The sequence below is a fragment of the Sus scrofa genome, chromosome 4, assembly GCF_054392235.1.
Source record: "Sus scrofa isolate SSC_HxYL_T2T_F1_AM1 chromosome 4, Sscrofa_HxYL_maternal_Yorkshire_Landrace_v2.0, whole genome shotgun sequence".
Taxonomy (NCBI): Eukaryota; Metazoa; Chordata; class Mammalia; order Artiodactyla; family Suidae; genus Sus; species Sus scrofa.
Window position 1 is genome coordinate 86,300,439 of NC_139386.1, and position 21,855 is coordinate 86,322,293.

At 37.7% G+C, this 21,855-nt stretch overlaps 1 protein-coding gene across 2 annotated transcripts in view; it reads right to left on the bottom strand.

Moving 5' to 3' along the window:
- Window positions 1-21,855, bottom strand: part of LOC146403914 (uncharacterized) — a 49,766-nt gene that overhangs the window by 9,162 nt on the left and 18,749 nt on the right. The gene's annotated exons all lie outside the window — the stretch shown is intronic.

Sequence of the window (21,855 nt, forward strand, 5' to 3'; positions counted from 1 at the left end):
GCAAATGATACCCAAACACTCTCCTTCTGGCATGTTGTAACAAGATCTTCCTGTCCTCATTTCATAATAGTTTGGTGAGATAAATAACATCTTATGTTATGTCTTCATTTAGCTTTAATCTGTCATTTAAATGGCTGATGGGTCCACTGACTAACAACTCAGCAACACTTGGATCTGTTCAGGGCTTCCATTTCCCTGAAGATATAGGAGGAATTCTTGGGTTTCTTCTTTCCTAATCTTGGTTTCTTCTTCTCTTCCTTTTATTTAATTTATTTTTTCATGGCAACAGCCACAGCATATGGAAATTCCTGGGCCAGGGATTTATCGAGCTGCACCTGAGACCTATGCTACAGTTATTGAAACACAGGATACTTTGACCCACTGCTCTGGGCAGGGGATTGAACCTGTGCCTCTGCAGCAACCTGAGTTTCTGCAGTCATATTCTTAACCCACTGTGTTATAGTGGAAACTCCTTTCTTTTTAAGTTGAATGTTTGTCTCTGATGTGAAAATGCCTGGACCAAATAAAGTTCCAAGATTACACAGGTATGTGTGTAGTGAGAGGTTATAATAAACTGAGAAAAATCAGAAGAAACCCTCAGTGGAATTTTGCACATTCAAAGTTGAATATAAATCAAGAAAATATAATGGAAAAAATACAGTTTCTTCAATATGGGAAAACTAGACAGCTACATATAAAAGAATTAAATTAGAACATTCTATAACACCATATACAAAAATAAACTCAAAATGGATTGAAGTCATAAAAGACCCAATAACATAAAACTCCTAGAAGAAAACATAGGTAAACACTCTTTGACATAAATTGCAGCAATATCTTTTTGGATCCATTGCCTAAAATAGTGGAAATATAAATAAAAATAAACAAATGGGACCTAAGTAAATTTAAAAGCTTTTGCACAGCAAAGGAAATCATAAACGAAATGGAAAGACAACATAAAGAATGGAAGAAAATATCTGCAATGCTACTGACGAGGGATTAGTTTCCAAAAGTATACAAACAGCTCATAAAGCTTAATATCAAAACCATCCCAAACAACCCAATTAAAAAAAGAGGCAGAAGACCTAAATAGATATCTCTCCAAAAAGGACAGAAAAATTGCCAACAAGCACATGAAAAAATGTTCAACATTGATAATTACTAGAAAAAGGCAAATCAAAACTACAATGAGGTACCACTTTACACCATTCAGAATGGCCGTTATCAAAAAGTCTACAAATAATAAATGCTGAAGAGAGTGTAGAGAAAAGGGAACCCTCTTACACTGTTGGTGGGAATGTAAACTGGTACAGCTGCTAGGGAGAATGACATAGAAGTTCCTTAAAAAACTAAAAATAAAGTTTCTATATGATCCAATCCCATTTTTTGGCATATATCTGGTGAAAACTCTAATTAGAAAAGATACATGCACCCCAATGCTCATTGCAGGCACTATTTACAATAGCCAAGACTTGGAAGCAATCTAAATATCCATCAACAGATGAATGGATAAAGAAAATATATGGTGTATAAAAACAATGGAATATTACTCAGCAATACAAAAGAATGAAACAATGCTATTTGCAGCAACACGGATGGACCTAGAGATTATCATACATCTGAACAAAGTTCGTCTGGTTTTTAAAGTCTGCACACAAAATTGGCTTCAGTACCATTATGCAGAGTGTCTTCTATTCATAGCTCTACCCTGTCAACCAGGAAGGAGGATGGCCCATTTCAATTTCCTTCTTCATTAGTGGAAGGGGTATGGAAGGGAAATGGGGACTACTGAGCATGAATTCATAATTTATCAAAAGGGGGCTATGTTCTCCCACGATCTTTTTATTTCACTCCAGGAAAATCCATTTGCTTCCCTGTGACCTGGTTTTACAACCAGAGTTTTTTGATAAGAAAAAATGAAAGACAATGCTTTCAGTGTTTGAAGGACTCAGTAAAAATCTAGGTAAAAAGACCACATAAAAAATCCTAGTGGTAGGAGTATATATATTTTATTTATTTATTTATTTAGACTTTTGTCTTTTTAGGGCTGCATTCGCGGCATATGGAGGTTCTCAGGCTAGGGGTCCAATTGGAGCTACAGCTGCCGGCCTTCGCCAGAGCCATAGCAATGCCAGATCTGAGCCATGTCTGTGACCTACACCACAGCTCATGGCAATGCCGGATCCTTAACCCACTGAGAAAGGCCAGGGATAGAACCTGCAACCGGGTTCGTTAACCACTGAGCCATGATGGGAACTCCAAAATGATAGATTTTAAACATTCCATTTAAAAGCATTCTATACAGGGCAGCTTCAATTTGGTTTTGCTATTATACAAGACTTGTTTCTTAAAAGAAGGCCCAATGGAATCCTAAAATTTTAGAACTGATATTTAGACGTCAGCAAACCTAACATTCTCACTTTTTGGCTGAAGATAATCTCTTTTTCTGTTTCCTTTTTATGGCTTAGTGCTTTGATTTGTATGCAAAAGGGGCTTATTAAACAGCATTGAATAAATAGTGAATATCGTGTATATGCTTTGTAACTTGCACCTCAGTCCTGCACCTCTGTGAACGAGGATACGGGAGCAATCTGAAACTCAGAACACATTTTACACAATCATCAATAATGTCTCTAAGAGTACGGTTGTATTTATGAGCTTTTCCCTCCTGAAGTGACCTTGACGATACTAAGGTTAGGTTTAGCTTGAATTCAGTGGACTGAAGCATTTTGTAGAAAACATTCTCTGAATGTGTTAGACCTACCATGAGGACAAAACCAACATTTGAGTAACACTAGGACACTGTTGCTCTACTTATTCTTTCAGTATGATGATTTCTAGTAAGGCTGGAAACTAATGTTAAGTTCCCTCGCACCTCTGGCTTTATGGCTGGCTTAGTGGCTGTGCAACACATGCAGGTGTGTGTATAATTCATGTAGGTGTGTATAACCCACACAGTTGAGTGTAACTCATGCGAGTATGTGCAGTCCATGTAGTTACTTAAGTTTAATGTTCTGCTATCACCTTCTTGAAATTTTTAATAATATTTAACAAGTGGCCCTGCATTTTCATTTTGCACCATACCCTGCATATTATGTATCCTATGTGCTCTTGAGCACGTTCTCCTTTCCTATAAGTTCCCTATCCCCTTTCTCAAAGGCAAAGCTATTACTTGCCCCTATCTTGCTGGGATCTGAAACATCAGCCAGGCTTCTAGGGTAAACTAGAAAGTATGTTTTTCAAAATAAACTGTGCTCTTCATGCATGTTGCCAAAATAATGGCGTGGAATAAACATGCATTAATCATGGACTTATTTTGTTTCATCATCACCTCAAAACTTCAAGATAAAAGGTATTATTTGGATTTTTCAGATGGAAGAATTGAGGCTCAGGGGAACTGGTAAGTAGCAAGGCTCACACATTGAATTCCATTTTGTCTGACCCCAAAGCCCATCCCCTTTCTCTCCCTTTGCTCATCTGAGGCCTGGCAAACTTGCTCTTGAGATCATAGCACCATCCAAAAAGAGCAATATCCTTTTCCATTGTTTTTACACCCTAGGCTCTTGCATAAGACCTTTCATAGTTGCTTGGTTAACAACTAGGTTATGTTAATGTTATTCTAGACTCTCCCAGATCAGGCTTTCAGTTATAGAGCAACATTCCAAGGACCACCTAGGAAACTAGGAGTGAAGTGCCATCATTGCCCTCACTGATGGGAGTGGGAAGTGGAGAGAACAGACAAGCACCTTCAAGAACTGATGTGCTCTTGGGTCTTAAATCCAAATCAAAGGACCAAAATGGATCAGAGTAAGGCCTGTATGCCTTACTCCGTAACACTTTTGAGCTGTATCCAACATCTGCTATGTGCCAGGGGCTGTACTAGGCCCTGTAGAGACACTAATGAAAGAGCCATAACCCCTGTTTTCCAGAAGATCAGAGACTGGCAGAAAGATGCACTTTTAACTCTCTTTACTCCAATATTTTGCCAGCCATGGTTCTGAAGTTGAGGAGTCAGGAGTCAGAGAAAATGTAGGAAATGTGTAGAATATTATTTCTGGAGCTCACTGGAATTCTCCCTTGCCTGTTGTTTCAGTGGCACACTTATACGTGTCATAATTTGAATCCTAGGGTTTATAGCTGATTCAGGCTGATCTTATACCATCTACCTTAGTAAACAGAAACATGATGTTTGAAGATTGACATGAAGAAGAGTTGGGTAGCAGACAAGTTCTGCCCTAGATCCCCACACTCTACCTGGCTGTAGTGCTTTGTAAAACCATTGATTGTTTAATAGAGGGTGAGAAGGCTAGGATTATGCTCAGCAAATGCAGGAATGCAGTACAGTTCTCTGTGAATGTTTCCATGGTAACAATGATAACAGTTTATATTTATAGACCTTCTATCTCCAAGGAGCTCAAAGCACTTTATAGACACATTATCTTCTTCTATGGGGTGGGGGGTGGGGGGAGAGGAAGGGAGGAAAGAGGAGGGGGGAGAGAGAGAGAAGGGGAAGAGGAGGGGGAGAAGGTTGGAAGAGGAGGAAGAGGAAGAGGAGAGGAGGAAAGGTGAGAGAGAGGGAGGGTGAACCTGAGCATGAGAGGAAGGAGGAGGGACAGAAGGACATAAGGTGCTATTATGCACACTTCACAGATGGCACAGAGCAGGGAAGTCAGTGACCCAAAGTGGCATGGCAAGCCAGTGACAGATGGTAGATTGGATGGACCCAGTGGCTCATATAACTCCTGGAACCCTCACTGCTGGCCTTGGGCAGATGTCAGGGCTAAGCTGCCATCTCCCAGTCATCTAGTTCTGTTCAGTGTCACCTGGGTGAGCAGATAACTCCAGGACGTCAAAGGCAGTTTGGCTCAACTATTGTTGACATGAAACACAAGGACAATTTTTCCATGGAGAATTGGGGATAATGTCCAAAGTCCTTACGGCCAGATAGCCACTAGACAATCCCAGATGGTATTCTCAGGAGTGAGAAGTTTACACATCCTGGTAACCCCAGACAAAAAGGACTACACACACAGAGGAGGTCTGCACATGCTGACAGAGCCCCTTTCAGAGTGTCCCTAGGAACTCTGGAGGAAATGCTTCTTGATAATACCCCCTAAGACACACATCTCCTCCCTTAGACATGTGATGTGGCTTAGTGTTATTTGAAGGCTGTAGCCTATGGCATTGAAACTGAATTTTGTGAATCCCAGATCTACCATTCTTTGTAGAAATGCTTTGTATGTATAAAGCCAATATCCTCTGAGGGAAGCCTAAACTCTGGGGTAGGTTGGAATATCTCTCAAAATCCCTCATTCTGGAATAATTTCTTTTTTTTTTTTTTTTTTTTTTTTTTTTTGTCTTTTGTCTTTTTGTTGTTGTTATTGTTGCTATTTCTTGGGCCGCTCCCGCGGCATATGGAGGTTCCCAGGCTAGGGGTTGAATCGGAGCTGTAGCCGCCAGCCTACGCCAGAGCCACAGCAACGCGGGATCCGAGCCGCGTCTGCAACCTACACCACAGCTCACGGCAACGCCGGATCATTAACCCACTGAGCAAGGGCAGGGACCGAACCCGCAACCTCATGGTTCTTAGTCGGATTCGTTAACCACTGCGCCACGACGGGAACTCCCCTGGAATAATTTCTGACCCCATTCTTCTTCAGTCAGAGTTTGCCCACCCTGGTCCCCATTTCTTATCCTCATAGACCTTCTGTTTTCCCCTTTCTTACTATTATCTTACTACCATTTGGCCGTCAGACAATAGGATCTATTTTTAAAAGAGCCATTATCTGTAGAGTGTCCTCTGACCCAGCCATCAGTCTCCATGGCACCCTTGAAAGACAAGGGCCATCCTCCTCCAGGACTTCAGGGGCCTTTATAAACCAATCATGCCAGCTCCCGCAGTCCAGGACCTCAGGCTTAATGAAAAGATGAACTTCTTACTTGCCTTGAGTCTGTTAATGCTGCAGGGACCTATGTGTGTGTGTGTGTGTGTGTGTGTGTGTGTGTAGTCAGAGTTTGCCAATGCTTATCTAATTTTTTATTCTCATAGACCCGATTGAAATGTGTATATACACATAATTGAATATGTATAATATATAACATATATTTAAAATATATTTATATATAAAGAAATAAATATATTGTTAACAAAACTTTCTGGAGTACCTCACTATGTATATATATTTAACCCCTTACATTTATAGATATAAGGTCCTAGATTTCTCTTATACGTCTCAATAGACTTAGTAAGAATTCAACTTTTGACTTAAAACACAAAACTCCACATTAACTGCTCCACATCAATTACTCTTCAAATATTTTAAATTGGCATTACAAGGCTATCACTCTAACAGGCCCAGTTCTTTCAAAAATTACAAAAACACAAATAGAAAATATACACAATTTCCTTATTTTTTTTCTCTTTATGGCTGTGCCCACAGCATATGAAAGTTCCCAGGCCAGGGACTGAATCTGAGCTGCAGCTTCCACCTATACCAGAGCTGTGGCAATGCTGGATCCTTTTAATCCACTGCTGTGGGTGGGGGATCAAACCTGTGCCTCCACAGGGACTAAGAATCTTAACCCACTGTGCACAGTGGGAACTCCATACAATTTCCTTCTTAATACAAAATATCAGTACCATAGTTTGGTTCTCTCATATGTTTCCACATTTATTTCTCACTCCTCCTGCTAATAAGAAACATATACGCTATCTCAAGGAACACAGGTGCCATTTCAGTTACTTATGAGCCGAGATTGTCCAAGTCATGGACTTGTGGGGGACCATGATGGGCTTTATTTAATGCTTCTAAAGTTGTACAGACTCACATGTAGAGAGAACAGACTGTGGCTGCCAAGGGGAAGGGGAGGGGGGGGAGGGAAGGAAGGATTGGGAGTTTGGTATCAGCAGAGACAAACTATTATACATAGAATGGATATACAACAAGATCCTACTGTATAGCACAGGGAACTGTATTTGATATCAATCCTGTGGAAAAGAATATGAAAAAGAATATCTATATCTATATCTCTGAATCACTTTGGAGTACAGCAGAAATTGACACATTGTAAATCAACTATAATTCAATCAAATTTTTTAAAGAAGGTTATAAAGTTGCAGGTTTTCACAGTTAAGAGGATGGTCTCCTAGGCCTCTGGACACTTCATTGAATTCTTTGTTCACTGAAGAAATCTGCGGCTCCCATTCTTGTTGATCACTTGACTGGATTTTGCACTTCTTTGGTGCCTTAAGGTTTGTAAATATATTTACAAGTACAGTAACTTGAACTGGAAGTTGATGGAATTCTAAGATTTGCAACCATTATCTTCTGCAAATAATAAATCAATTTAACCTTGAAGGATTTTCTGTTCTTTCATACCTGCAGTATCATACCACCCTTAGTGCAATTTAATTTTGTATTCTGTTGAATTGTGTTTGACCTGTCATAACTCTGGAGGTTAGGTCTCTGCCTGTGGCGCCCAGACTGTGCTTGTTCAGAGCTGTAAGGCCAAAAGTCAATATACTGCTAGGTACAGAACAGACAGTATTGTCACTAGACCTTTCAGTTGAAGACTAGCAAGAACTCACCTGTAGTTGAACAAGTTGGGTTTATCGCTCCTTGCAAAGAGGCAGAAACTCACTGCTTGGTACAGAACAGACGCTATTGTCACTAGGCCTTTCAGTTGAAGACCAGCAAGAACTCACCTGTAGTTGAACAAGTTGGGTTTATTGCTCCTTGCAAAGAGGCAGAAACTCACTGCTTGGTACAGAACAGACGCTATTGTCACTAGGCCTTTCAGTTGAAGACCAGCAAGAACTCACCTGTAGTTGAACAAGTTGGGTTTATTGCTCCTTGCAAAGAGGCAGAAACTCAACATGGGCAGCCATAAGGTATGTGGGTAAGAAGGGGTTAGAAAGGACTTCAGATGCAACAACATGGATGGACCTAGAGTTTATCATACTAAGTGAAGTACCTCAGACAGAGAAAGACAAATATGATATGATATCACTTACATGTGGAATCTAAAAAATTATACAGGAACTCCTGTTGTGGCTCCACAGCAATAAACCTGACTAGTGTACATAGGATACAGGTTTGATCCATGGCATTGCTTCGTGGTTTAAAGACCCAGCATCACCTTGAACTGCAGTGTAGATTGCAGACAAGGCTTGGATCTGGCATTGCCATGGCTAAGGCATAGGCCGGCAGCTGCAGTTTCAATTTAACACCTAGCCTGGGAAATTTCATGTACCCTGGTGCTACCCTAAAAATAAATAAATAAATAAATAAATAAATAAATAATAAATAAAATTATACAAATGAACTTATTTACGAAACAGAAAAAGTCTCACAGACATAGAGAAAATTTATGGTGACCAAAGGGGAAAGGGGCGTGGGAGGGATAAATTAGGAGTTTGGAATTAACCAACACATACTACTATATATATATATAAAGTAGGTAAACAACAAGGACCTTCTATATAGCATAAGGAACTGTACTCAATACTTTGTGATAATCTATAATGGAAAAGAATCTAAAAATGGATAGATAGAAAAATGTAGAGCTGAATCACTTTATTGTACACCTGACACTAACTCAACATTGTAAATCAACTATATGTCAATTTAAAAAAATCAAATTTCAATACAGCTACAAAAAAAGAAAAAAAAGAAATGCTTAGGAAATGGTGTGCTTGTATTAGGTGATTTGGGGTAGGCTTTAAAGAAGCAGATCTTTGCTCTGAATTGAATGCTGCCAGGAAGCAGAGGTAATTCTGTGATGGAGAGGCTGTCTAGAGTGAGGTTAAAGATATAATTGGTAAAGAAATAGCATTCACGCATATTAGTCAGCCTAAGAAATACTGAGTCATTTGTGGGTTTGAGAAATGTTCATGTTTTTATCTGTTTAGGCATGATCACAGAATATTCTTGATTTGGTCTAACTCCACCATAGTCATAGAGAAGCCTGCTCTGTTCATCTGTGACACTGATTCTGTTCAACAGAAGAATACCAAGACCTGGCCATGAATGCTGGGCCAGCTCGTGGCAACGCCAAGGTTTAGCAGCAGTACCCAGCTGGCTCCAGTGTGACTCTAGGACAGCTCTTGCTGGTCCAGGATCATGCTCCCACTGCACATCCTTCGGAGTCACTGGGCCTCAGGGAGTAGCTTACACAAGGCTTCAGTACCTGAGACTTCTTTCTTCCTCTCTCCAACCATTTCTGTCTTTAATGTACATTTTTCAGTGTAGCAACATCTGTACCTGAGAGTCTAGGGAACAGATGGAGGTGACCAGCAGCTAAAATCAGATGCCTAGGGACCACTTACCCTTCTTGGTATGAGATCGGCCTTACCAGCTCTTGCTTATTCTCCTCCAGCCCAGATTTTCCACCCCTGGTTGCTGGAGTCAGCAAAGCTGGCGCAGACCAGACTCTCAGCCCCCTGCTGTTACATTGCCAAAAATATTTCTGCAACTGGAATTCAATTTGGAAAATGTTTTACAAATAGAATATCTTGGGAGAACATTTTAATTTCCCTCATCAAAGTGTGATGTGCTGTTCTTCTGGATAATAGCTCCCAATGCTTGGGAAATGGAGATCTTAGCTGATTAATCCTAGTCCTTGATTTTATCCCAGTCCCTTAATTTGGACATCTCTAAAACTAGTAAGAACATAAGAACACTTGGAGTGTACATAAATATTTAAGATCCTGACTCAGGAAACTTGCTAATTTCCTAAGCCTTTTAACTGGGGGAAAAAAAGTTCAGAGCTGGATTGTTTATGTCATTCACTTTCTGATAAATCTGTTGCCCTTTTCCAATCTCACCAGTTACTTTAAAAAATGTACCTTTGAGGAACTACTAAAATATTTAGAGGGAAATAGTATATATGTTATTACATATATTATTATATATATGAGAGCTATAGATATATGTGGGTATGTATATATGTCTGTGTATGTATATATATGTGTGTGTGTATATATATATAAGCAATAAGATATATATACACACACATGAGATATAGGTGTATGTTTGCATATATATAAGCAATGAGGTATATATATACACAGGCACATACATATATATGTCTATATCTTATATATAAGTATATATCTTCATTCTCATATAACCGATCTTGTGATTGTGTTAGTGATAACAACGACTTTCCTTTGGGAATGCTTATTAAACTCATAGAATAATGAAGCCTTTGATTACACCTTGGTTTTTACATTAATTTGAAGGATACCTTGAACTTACCAACCCAACAACCAACAAGCAAACTACTTTTTTTTTTAGAAAGATGATTGAAATGAACAAATAAAACTACTAGGTGAAGTGGAAAAATAGGTAAGATTTATTGGTTAATTTACTGTTAGTGGACGTTGGCCTCTTTCTACACTTGAGTATTAACTTTTACATGAATATATTGAGGGCAAAGTACAGGAGGCAATGTGCAATAGGATTCTGGTATAATGGAACATTAACTCTCCTGAGTCAAGAGACCTGAATTCTAGGATCACCTTAGTTGTTAAATGTTGACCTTAAAGAAAATATGCAAACAAAAATATCTAGACCTCAGTTTTTGTAAAATGAGAGGATGGTACTAGCTAATTTAGTAGGTTCTTTATAGATCAAATATTCTAGTCTTTGAAGGTATGAATGCTTTCAGTCAGTCATTTAATACAGACAGCTCACAAAGATAATAGCCCATAATTAGTGGAAGATGCCATGAAGTAAAGGTGATGCTTTGTCCATAGGTCACGTACCCCAAATGGCAGGCTTGTGCCATAAGTGTGCTGTATCTGAAACATATGTTACACTACAAGCTTTCACCTCCTTTAAAACAAATATTTGTTTAAACATTAATCTTAGCCATTATCACATACTTGCTGGCCAGAGTCATGATCTGCACATGATCTGTATCCATTATCTATAATTATGTTTTATCTATCATCTTGCTTCTCAGCCTGGCAGCTCAGGCTGGGCTCCTGGTCATAACAACACGGTGCATATCTATACCACTAAAATCATGAGCTAAAATCTTGTCATTTCCTATGTCCATGAGTTTCTTTTCTGTGGAAAGGTTTATTTATGCCGTATATTAGATTCCAGGTATAAGTGATATTATATGGTATTTGTCTTTCTCTTTCTGACTTACTTCACATAGTATGAGAGTCTCTAGTTCCATCCATGTTGCTGCAAATGGCACTATTTTGTTCTTTTTATAGCCGAGTAGTATTCCATTGTGTATATATATCACATCTTCTTAATCCAATCTTCTGTTGATAGACATTTAGGTTATTTCCATGAATTGGCTATTGTGAAGAGTGTAACTGGGTCAGTTTGCTGTACAGTAGAAAACTGACAGAACACTGTAAGCTAGCTATAATGGAAAAAATAAAAATCATTATAAAATTAAAAAAACCCCTGTCATTTCTCCATTTTCTCTTAAGGATAGAGGTGCTTTGCATGAAGATCCTAGATATTAACAGCTTAACTAGGTATTTACTAGAAATATAGACATTAAAGCAAGATTTTTTGATAAGGAAATTTTAGGTGGTTTTCATAGAATATGTTTTATTTTAAAAGCATGCCTAGGAAGTGTAATATTTCAACAATATCCTGTCTGAAAATAATTGTTTATTTTTATTGTTGTATACTACATGTTAAACAAAATAAAAATATAAGCCCACGAAATTTTTCAATAGTATAAAAAGGTTTCAGCAGAGAAGACCCTTACTGTAAGTTTGATTTGAGGACCTCAAACAAATTCTCTGACCTTCAATAGCAAGATTATAACCACAACATGTGGTAGCTAGAGACCAAGAAGGACTTTAGTAAACATCACAGGACAGAATGTCTGGCACTAAAACCTCCATTAGCACCAAAGCTTGCCTTAGGCACACAGATCTACTGCATTGACTTTGGCAATGTGTCTACCTTGTCATGCCAATAAAGTTAACAGAAGTTGAAAACTGATAACACAACCTAGTTCTCCCTGTCTCTCCTTTCACTTGGTTGTAATTTAGTTTAGCTGAATGCGTCAGAACTCTTTTCCCCTGCGCCTGTATTTTTCCTCCTCACTGGGTCAAGATCTGGGCAGCCCCATCCCCTAGGAGAGACAGGCTGCCTGAGGAAGTCACTCTCTGGGCTTCACACATCCTAAAGCACTGATGTCTGTTTAAAGAAAATTAAACTTTTGTTTACTCTGCAAAATGTATTCAATGGGGCTCTGTCTACAGACATATGTGTGCCCTATTAATCCAGTTAGGCAGAAAAAAATTAACACAACTCTAGCTAAATGGGCAGCAAGCAATAGGGCAATGTTTCAGCACCTGCTTGCGCGGCCCATTGGCAGACAACCTTCTGACCTTGTACAGTTTGGAGATCACAGGACAGGTGTGCCCAGGAAAACCATGGACAGAGGAAGGAGAGAGGGGCAAGAGTGCCCAAAAGGACTAAACCTTAAGAGACAGGGAAGAGAAGGGTATGAGCTAATTTGAAACAGTAGACTGTTTGATCTGGAGGAGCACTTACATATGTAAGTAGAACCTTCATGTGTTATAGACATGAGAGGGAAGGTACATGCATAAGGACACATGGCTAATAAGTGACAAAGCCAATTCTGAAATTCAGCTTTCCTGACTTGTCTAGCAGTCTTTTCATCACATTGCACTGTCTACTTCATTTTGGGAGAAAAAGGACTCTAATCATAGCCTGACATATTTTAAAATTTACTCATTATAAATAAATAGTTCAGTGATTTTTAAAAAGACTTTTATTTTTTCCATTATAGTTGATTTACTGTCTTCTGTCAATTTCTATTGTATAACAAAGTGGCCCAGTCACACATATATATTCTTTTTCTCGCATTATCCTCTATCATGTTCCATCACAAGTGACTAGATATAGTTCCCTGTTCTATACAGCAGGATCTCATTGCTTATCCACTCCAAATGCAATAGTTTGCATCTATTAACCCCAAACTCCCAGTCCATCCCACCCCTTCGCCTTCCCCCTTGGCAATGACTTGTTTATTCTCCAAGTCCATGAATTTCTTTTCTGTGGAAAGATTCATTTGTGTCATATATTAGATTCCGGATACAGGTGATATCATATGGTATTTGTCTTTCTCTTTCTGACTTACTTCGGTTAGTACAAGACTCTCTATTTACATCCATGTTGCTGCAAATGACATAATTTCATTCTTTTTAAAGGCTGAGTAGTATTTAATTGTGTATATAGACCACATCTTCTTAATCCATTCATCTGTCGATGGACATTTAGGTTGTTTCCATGTCTTGGTTACTGTGAATATTGCTGCATTTATCTTTTTGAATGAAAATTTTATCTGGATATATGCCCAAGAGTGGGATTGCTGGGTCATATGATAGTTCTATATTTAGTTTTCTGAGGTACCTCCATGCTGTTTTCCATAGTGATTGTACCAATTTACATTCCCACCAACAGTGCTCACATAAAACTCCTAGAAGAGAACCTAGGCAAAACATTCTGACATCAACCGTACAAATGTTCTCTTAGGTCAGTCACCCAAGGCAACATTTATAAAAGCAAAATTAAATCAATGGGACCTAATCAAACTGGTAAGCTCTTACACAGCAAAGGATACCATTTATAAAACCCCAAAAAAGACAACCTATGGAATGGGATAAAATAGTTTCAAATGATGCAACTGACAAGGGCTTAATCTCTAAAATGTACAAAATTTATACAACAGCAAAAAAACCCCAACAACCCAATTGAAAAATGGGCAGAAGACCTGAATAGACATTTCTCCAAAGAAGATATACAGATGACCAACAGGCACATGAAGAAATGTTCAACATCACTAATTATTAGAGAAATGCATATCAAAACTACAATAAGGAACCACCTCACACTGATCAGAATGCCCAGGATTAACAAGTCAACAAATAACAAATGCTGGAGAGCACGTGGAGAAAAGGGAATCTTCAATACTTTTTAATAAATGTATACAGTTGCAACCACTACCACAATCCAGTTTTAGAGCATTTCCATCTCCCCAAGTTTCCCTCGGCATTATCTTTTAAAGTTTGTTTGGTTTATTGAGATATAATTGAATACAGTGAAATGGTCAGATTTTAACTGTAACTACTGCCAACCAATTTTGATGAGTGCCTGTCAGGACACAGGATATTTCAGTCATACTAGAACATTTCCTTATGCCTCTTCCCAGTCAATTCCCTCTACACCAAAGAAGTAAATATTGATCTTATTCCCATCACTGTAGGTTCTAGACTTTCATATAATTGGAATCACATACTTTACAATTTCATTCAATATAATATTTTTGAAACATTTATATTGTTTCCTATATGAGTAGTTTGTTACTTTTTATTGGTATTTTTCTGCTGTATGATTATATCAAAGTTCATTTATTCATTCTTCTGTTGACAGACATCTAGAGTGCTTCCAATTTTGGCTATTCTTATACAAGTCTTTTTGTAGACAATTCTTTTTATTTTTCTCAGACAAATAGCTAGGAATGGAATTGCCAAGTCACAGGGCAGATGTCCATTTTAACTATTTATAAAACTGCTAAAGTGTTTCTCAAAATGGTTGTACTAATCCACCCACCTATTGGAGTTCTATTTATTGTAAATCATTTCCAATATTTGCTGTTTAAAATCTTTAAAATTTTAGATGTTCTAGTGGGTATGTGGTTGGACTTCATTGTCGTTTCACATTATCTTTAAAAACTATATCATTTTCAATAATTTGCTCACCAATCAGGTTGACTAATTTTTATGTATTCATTGGTTATTAGATTTACTCAATTCATAAATGCAAATTTCCCTGAAAACTCAGCACACATGAAATATAAAGCAAATTCAGAAAACACTAGCCCTATTTTAGGATCAGTGTTTACCTTACAAATTAGCTTTAGGTTTCAAACACATGGGCCAGTCCTGGCTTTCAGTGTTGAATTATCTATGTAAATAATGCTTTCTTTAAATTCATTTTATACTCAATAGGGAAAGGTCACAGTCTAACCTTCCTTTTTTATTTTAATTGCATTATCTAACAAATAAGGCTAAATAGACAAAGAGGGTCATTCAAGTTGTGAAACTAGTTCTAGAACCAGTACATGGTATGGAATAGATGGCTTAAACATTTTTATTGAATGACAGTATAAATGAATGAGTAAAGGATTAAGGATCTGGGATTCTTTCTGTTATATCTTCTCTTCTTCATCCTGCTCTTTCCCTGCCAGAGTTTCAGTGAAATGTATTAACAAGGTATTAGGACACAGAGTACCTGGGATTGAGAGACCTCGTAGGAAGTCAGAATTACACTATTTATCTTTATTGGATCCCTCTTCTGCCTTGTACTATTTGTATTCTGCAATTATGTGTGTGTGTGTTTTCTTTAAGCTCTCCTAAAACCTTTCTGGAAAGAGTCACAGGACAAACAAAACACAATGCACAAGAAAGAAAAAATGCCGGGCCTGGTTGGAGAGAAAGATCCACCCACAGGAGAGCTAAGAGCTCTGGCAGGTGGTCCAGATTGTAGTCACAGAAGATGTTATCAAAGCCAGCCAGAATTTTTGGGGAAGAAAGTGTGAAATCTGGGCCCTAGTAACACCTAGGATCTAGATAAAAAATATTGTTAGAAAACTAAGAAAATATGGATGAATAAAAAGAATAAAAAATAAATAGGGCTAGGTAAGATTCAAATAGATGAATGAATAATGGAAAAACACAGAGGTGAGGATATAACTTGAGCAAATGTTTGGAGTAGGAGATAAGTATAAACTGTTTAGGAGATGATTAAGCTGGAATCAAATAGAAGATGCAAATTATGGAGAAAGGCAGAGACCAGGCCTTAGAAGGGAGGTAGGACCATATTGTAAAGTAAGATAAGTAAATTTCAGCTATCTATGGAGCTGGAGCTTTTTATGTGGATAAAGAATCCTGGATATTTTTTAGGAGGAGAACAATTAGATGAAAACCAATATGTTAATAGGATTGATTTGGTCATATTTTTCATGCTGTCTTGGAAAGAGGAGAAACTGAAGTCAAAGAGATTGGTTCTATGATAACCTCTCAGAAAGCCTATTTGTTCTTCAACTATCAGTGTGCCTTTCTGTGAAATGGGGAGAATTTTATCACCTTCCTAAGATATTAATCAACTCTTTCAGATATTCTTCTTCACATTAAATACCTCAATAGCAGTTTTCTCCAAAGTTTTGCCATCTTTTAAGATGATATACTATACTGAGTTGCAACTAAATATAAGAAATTAAATGCTTGTTACTTTCTAATTAAAAGTATACTTCACTTCACAAATGTCTTAAGTAAGGAGTCCAGGTAGTGCAGCATTGGAGCCATTTTAACTCAGCATTTCTACGGGGAAGGAGGAAGTTTATATGTTAACAAAGCACTTATATGTTCATTAGCACAGGTGATTCCAGAACTTAATTTTATAGATAAGAACACAGATATTTAAAGAGGTAAACAAGGTTGCTCAAGATCAAAAAGCTAGAAAGAGATGAAGCCAGATCATTAAAGAAAAGAGTTAAATTTACCAAAATTGAATAGAAAATACTTCTAGAATTATAATCTAATAGGAAAATGTGTTTTAATTATAAAATATTCAAATGCAGAGAATTTCTGACAAATACAACTCTTGTGGGAAGAAAGCTTTCCCCAAGACACTCTGAGATCTTGTCATGTTTTCCCTCTGGATTTTTTTTTTTTGTTTGCTGATAATGGCTAAAATACCACTATTGCCACTTTTTTCCCCTGGCATATGACAAATCTTATCACTTTTAATAATACTAGTGACTATTATTTTTTTCTGGCTTATCACAAATTTCACCACTAATATAATAATACCTAACATTTATTGAGTGCTTACTGCGTATGAGCACCTTTCCAGTATCACCTCATTTATTTCCTCTGAAGTTTCTGTAGGGAAGGTATAACTGTGATTATTATGTCCGCTTTTCAAAATGAGGAAACCAAGGCTCAGCAAGAGAGGTTGAGAACTTTGGCCAAGTTGACACAGCTAAAAAGTGGGGGAGCCAGGAATCTAATCCAGCTTTGTCTTCCTGGAGAGTCTTAACCATTGAGAAATAAGCCTAAGGCATTTCTCTGGTTTCATATCCTGGGAAGCTTCTGGACATTCTGTCGAGAGCCAGGGAGTGTCCTGTTGTTCTTGAGTCTCTTCATCTCCGGTGAGTGACAAGCTTTAAGCAGCTCAGCCAGCAATCAATCCTCAGGGGAGAGTTGATATTTCACTCAGCCTGTTTTGTGTGTTTTTTGTCCCCTTCTCTTTGCCAATATAAGTTAGTGCCAATAAAAGATCATTGGATTGTGAAAGGGATACCAATAAAGCTGCTGTAGAAAAATGTCCTGGATAATAATAGCCCTGTGCTTATTGAGTGTATCTGAAAATCTCCAAACACAGAGCAGCTTGCAGGTAGCTGAGTCACATGCTCATCCCAAGAGATTTCATGTCAGGGGAGGAAGGTGAATCAGAAATGGGTCCTCAAAGTCTTTCCAAGGCTGTAAACCAAGGCTGACCAGAAATATATTATTAGCCTTACCTTTGTGATAGGCAAGGTCATGGAAAAGGCATGGCTAGGGGGAGAGTTTGAAAAGAAAACCTCCACCAAACTCTACCAAACCTGAAACAGACAGAGGTAGTGGACAAACTAGTTAAATGCACAGGTTCTAGAGTCAGATTTATTGGCCAAACCATAAATTACCAAATAATTCTATGCCTCAAATCCCTTATCTGCAAGATGGGCACAATACAGGTAAGTGCCTATTCTTCAGGATTATTGTGAGGAAGGTGAGAAAGCGCTAGAAAGATGCTTAGCAACATGGCACATAAGTTCCCAGTTGGTGGTAAATATATTTACAAAGCTCCAGTGGGAACTAACCTCTTTTACTAGAAACTGTTGGTTACTAGGAAGACTCACAAACCAATACAAAAAAGAGAGGCTTCCTGCTGTTAAGGGGAAAACATATTAATGAGCCTCTATGCTGTGATAGTGTTTTAGATTGAGTTATGTTATTATTCCTAGTTTATAAGTGAAAATCTGAAAATTCTTTTCAAAGAACCAGCTCTTGGTTTTATTGATTTTTTTCTATTGTTTTTTGAATCTCTATTTTATTGATTTCCTCTTTGATCTTTATGATTTACTTCCTTCTGCTGACTTGAGGGTTTTCTTGTTCTTCTTTTTCTAATTCATTTAAGTGGTGGGTTTAGTTGTCAGTTTGAGATTTTTCCTCTTTTTTTGAGGAAGGACTGTATTGCTATGAATTTCCCTCTGAGCACTGCTTTCAAGTAATTTGCTCAAGGTCAGACGGGAAAGCTATGCTTTTAACTCAAATTTGTTAGACTTTCGGAGTTCCCATCGTGGCGCAGTGGTTAACGAATCCGACTAGGAACCATGAGGTTGCGGGTTCGGTCCCTGCCCTTGCTCAGTGGGTTAACGATCCGGCGTTGCCGTGAGCTGTGGTGTAGGTCGCAGACGCGGCTCGGATCCCGCATTGCTGTGGCTCTGGCGTAGGCCGGTGGCTACAGCTCCGATTAGACCCCTAGCCTGGGAACCTCCATATACCGCGGGAGCGGCCCAAGAAATAGCAACAACAGCAACAACAACAACAAAAGACAAAAAAAAAAAAAAAAAAAACAAATTTGTTAGACTTTCAAGGGTTCCCACTATATGGTATCATGTTTCAGGCACACAGTTTTCAGACACGAGTTATGAAGAGTGAAGATGTTTCTTTCCATGAACTAACACCTTAGCATGACTGAATTCTGCTCCCACTCTGCTTTACTGATGCCAGGAATCTGAGTCAATAAAAGTGGAAAATTCAAATGCCTATAGGGGCCAGGCAGGGGATTTTTACTGGATGTAAGAAAATTAGTGGGGAAAGCTGGATAATGAATGGCATAGACTCCCTAGGTGATGGGAGATGAGAGGAAGTGGTGAGGACTGCAGTGAACTGGCAAGTGCATACCCAAGCTTGAGCGGCAACTGCTGCTCCGTATCAGCTCATTTTAGCTATATGTGAAAGTGGGTCAGATCTTGTGATTTTTCCAGAGGAGATGGAGACTTCAATTTTTATGCAAAATTACATTAAAACCTTTTTTGAAAAATTAAACTTATTTGGAAATAACCATGGATTCATGTATAGTTGTAAGAAATGATACAGAGAGATCTCTAGTATCCTTTTACCCTGTTTTCTTTCCCATGTGGTTACTATCCTGCAAAATTACAACCAGGATTGATACTAATAGAGTCAAGATGAGAACATTTCCATCACTACAAGGATCCCTCATATTGCCATTTTATAGCAACATACACTACTTCCCACCTTCACCATCTCCTTAACCCTTGGCAACCATGAAACTGTTTTCCATTGCTGTAATTCTGACTTTTCTAGAATGCTATATACATCAAATCATACAGTATTTGGGGACTGGCTTTTTTTCATTCAGCATGATTACCTGGAGATTTCTCCAAATTGCTGCATGTATGAATAATTTGTTCCGTTTCATTGCTGAGCAGTCTTCAAAGTTGTATGGTTTAATCATTCATCCATTAAAGGACATTTGGTTGTTCCTAGTTTGTTGTTTTTTTTTTTTTTTGGTACATTTAAGAATACAATTATTTTAAATGCTTTTATATAGCTTTTATGTGAATATAACCCTTCAGTTCTTTTTGGTAAATGCTCATGAGTGCAACCAACTGGCTAGTGTGGTAGTCCCACTTTTAGTTTTTTCAGGAACTGCCCAATTGTTTTCCAGAGAGTATTTAGCATTTTATATCTCCATCAGCATTGTGTGAGTGACTTGGTTTTTCCACATCTTCACCAATATATGGTGTCACTATTTTTGACTTTAGTCATTCTGATAGGTTTATAGCGATATCTCTTTGCGGTTTAAAACTACATTTCCCGGAGTTCCCGTCGTGGTGCAGTGGTTAACGAATCTGACTAGGAACCATGAGGTTGCGGGTTCAATCCCTGGCCTTGCTCAGTGGGTTAATGATCCGGCATTGCCGTGAGCTGTAGTGTAGGTTGCAGACGCAGCTGGGATCCTGCATTGCTGTTGCTCTGGCGTAGGCCAGTGGCTACAGCTCCGATTCGACCCCTAGACTGGGAACCTCCATATGCCGCGGGAGCGGCCCAAAGAAATATTAAAAAGATGAAAAAACAAACAAACAAACAAAAAAACTACATTTCCCTAACAGCTAATGATGTTGAACATCTTTCCATATTCTTATTTATCATCTATATATCATCTTTGGTGAGAAGCCTGTTCGTGACACAGAGATGGCCAACATCACATGAAAACATGCTAAACATCACATCACTAATTATTAGAGAAATGCAAATCAAAACTACAATGAGTTACCACCTCACACAAGTCAGAATAGCCATCATTAAAAGTCTAAAATAAAAAACGCTTGAGTTGGTGTGGAGAAAAAGGAACCCTTCTATACTCTTGGTGGAAATGAAAATTGGTGTAGCGACTATGAAGAACAGTATATATATAACATATAATTCTTTTTTCGGTTCCTCTGGTCTGTGTTTATCTCTTGCCAACTCCAATTTAGTGTGTATGTATACACACACACACAAACACACTACACACACATATGAATATATATATATATATGTCAGTATATATATATGAATTCCTATATATCTATATATATATACTACTCAGCCATAAAAAAGAATGATATATTGCCATTTGCAGCAGCAAATGGACCCAGAGATTATTACACTAAGTAAATCAAAGACTAATATCATATGATATCACCTATTTGTGGAATCTTAAATGTGATAAAAACGAACTTATTTATAAAACAGAAATAGGCCCATAGACATAAGAAAAACCAAACTTACAGTTACCAAAGGAGAAATGAAAGGTAGAGAAGTATAAATTAGGAATTTGGGATTAACAGACATAAACTACTATACATAAAATAAACAAGGAACTACTGTATCACACAGGGAACAATATGCAACATCTTGTAATAATGTATAATGGAAAAGAATCTGAAAAAAGATATATGTATATATATGTATATACTTTTCAATAATAAAGACAAAAAAGTGATGGATCACTGATGCATATGAGACTATTCTAGCCATATGTTAAGAAAAATCATGCTTTTTAAATAAATGGATTGCATGAAATGGTTAAAAAAATGTATCTGTCATGTCCTTTGTCCTTTTCCTAATTGGATTTTTTAACTGAGTTTTGAGAGTTCTTTTTTTTATTATAAATACCAGTTCTTAGTCAGATGTGTGATTTGCAAATATTTTCTCCCACTCTGTAGCTCATCTTTTCATCCTCTTAACAGGGTGAATGACAAAAGAAATTTTAAAAAAGTTTGATTAAATTTATTTATCAAGTTTTCCTTTTATGAATCATGTTTTGATTATCAAATTTAAGAACTCTTGGCCAAGTGTTAGATCCTAAGTATTTTCTATGATTTTAATAGTTTTTAGTTTTCCATTTACATTTAAATCCATGATCCATTTTGAGATAATTTTAGTCCAATTATTCCAGCACTATTTGTTGAGAAGGCTATAATTTCTCCATTGAGTTGCTTTTGCATATTTATCAAAAATACATTCTTGTGGGTTTAGTTCTGGATTCTTTTATTTTGGCTGCCAGGGATGAACTCATGCCACAGCAGTGACCTGAGCCACAGCAGTGAAAATGCCAGATCTTTAATCTACTGAGCCATGGGGAGCTCCAACTTCTGAATTCTTTATTCTGTTCCTCTAATCTGTGTTTATCCCTTTGCCAACTCCAATTTAGTAGAACTTTGATG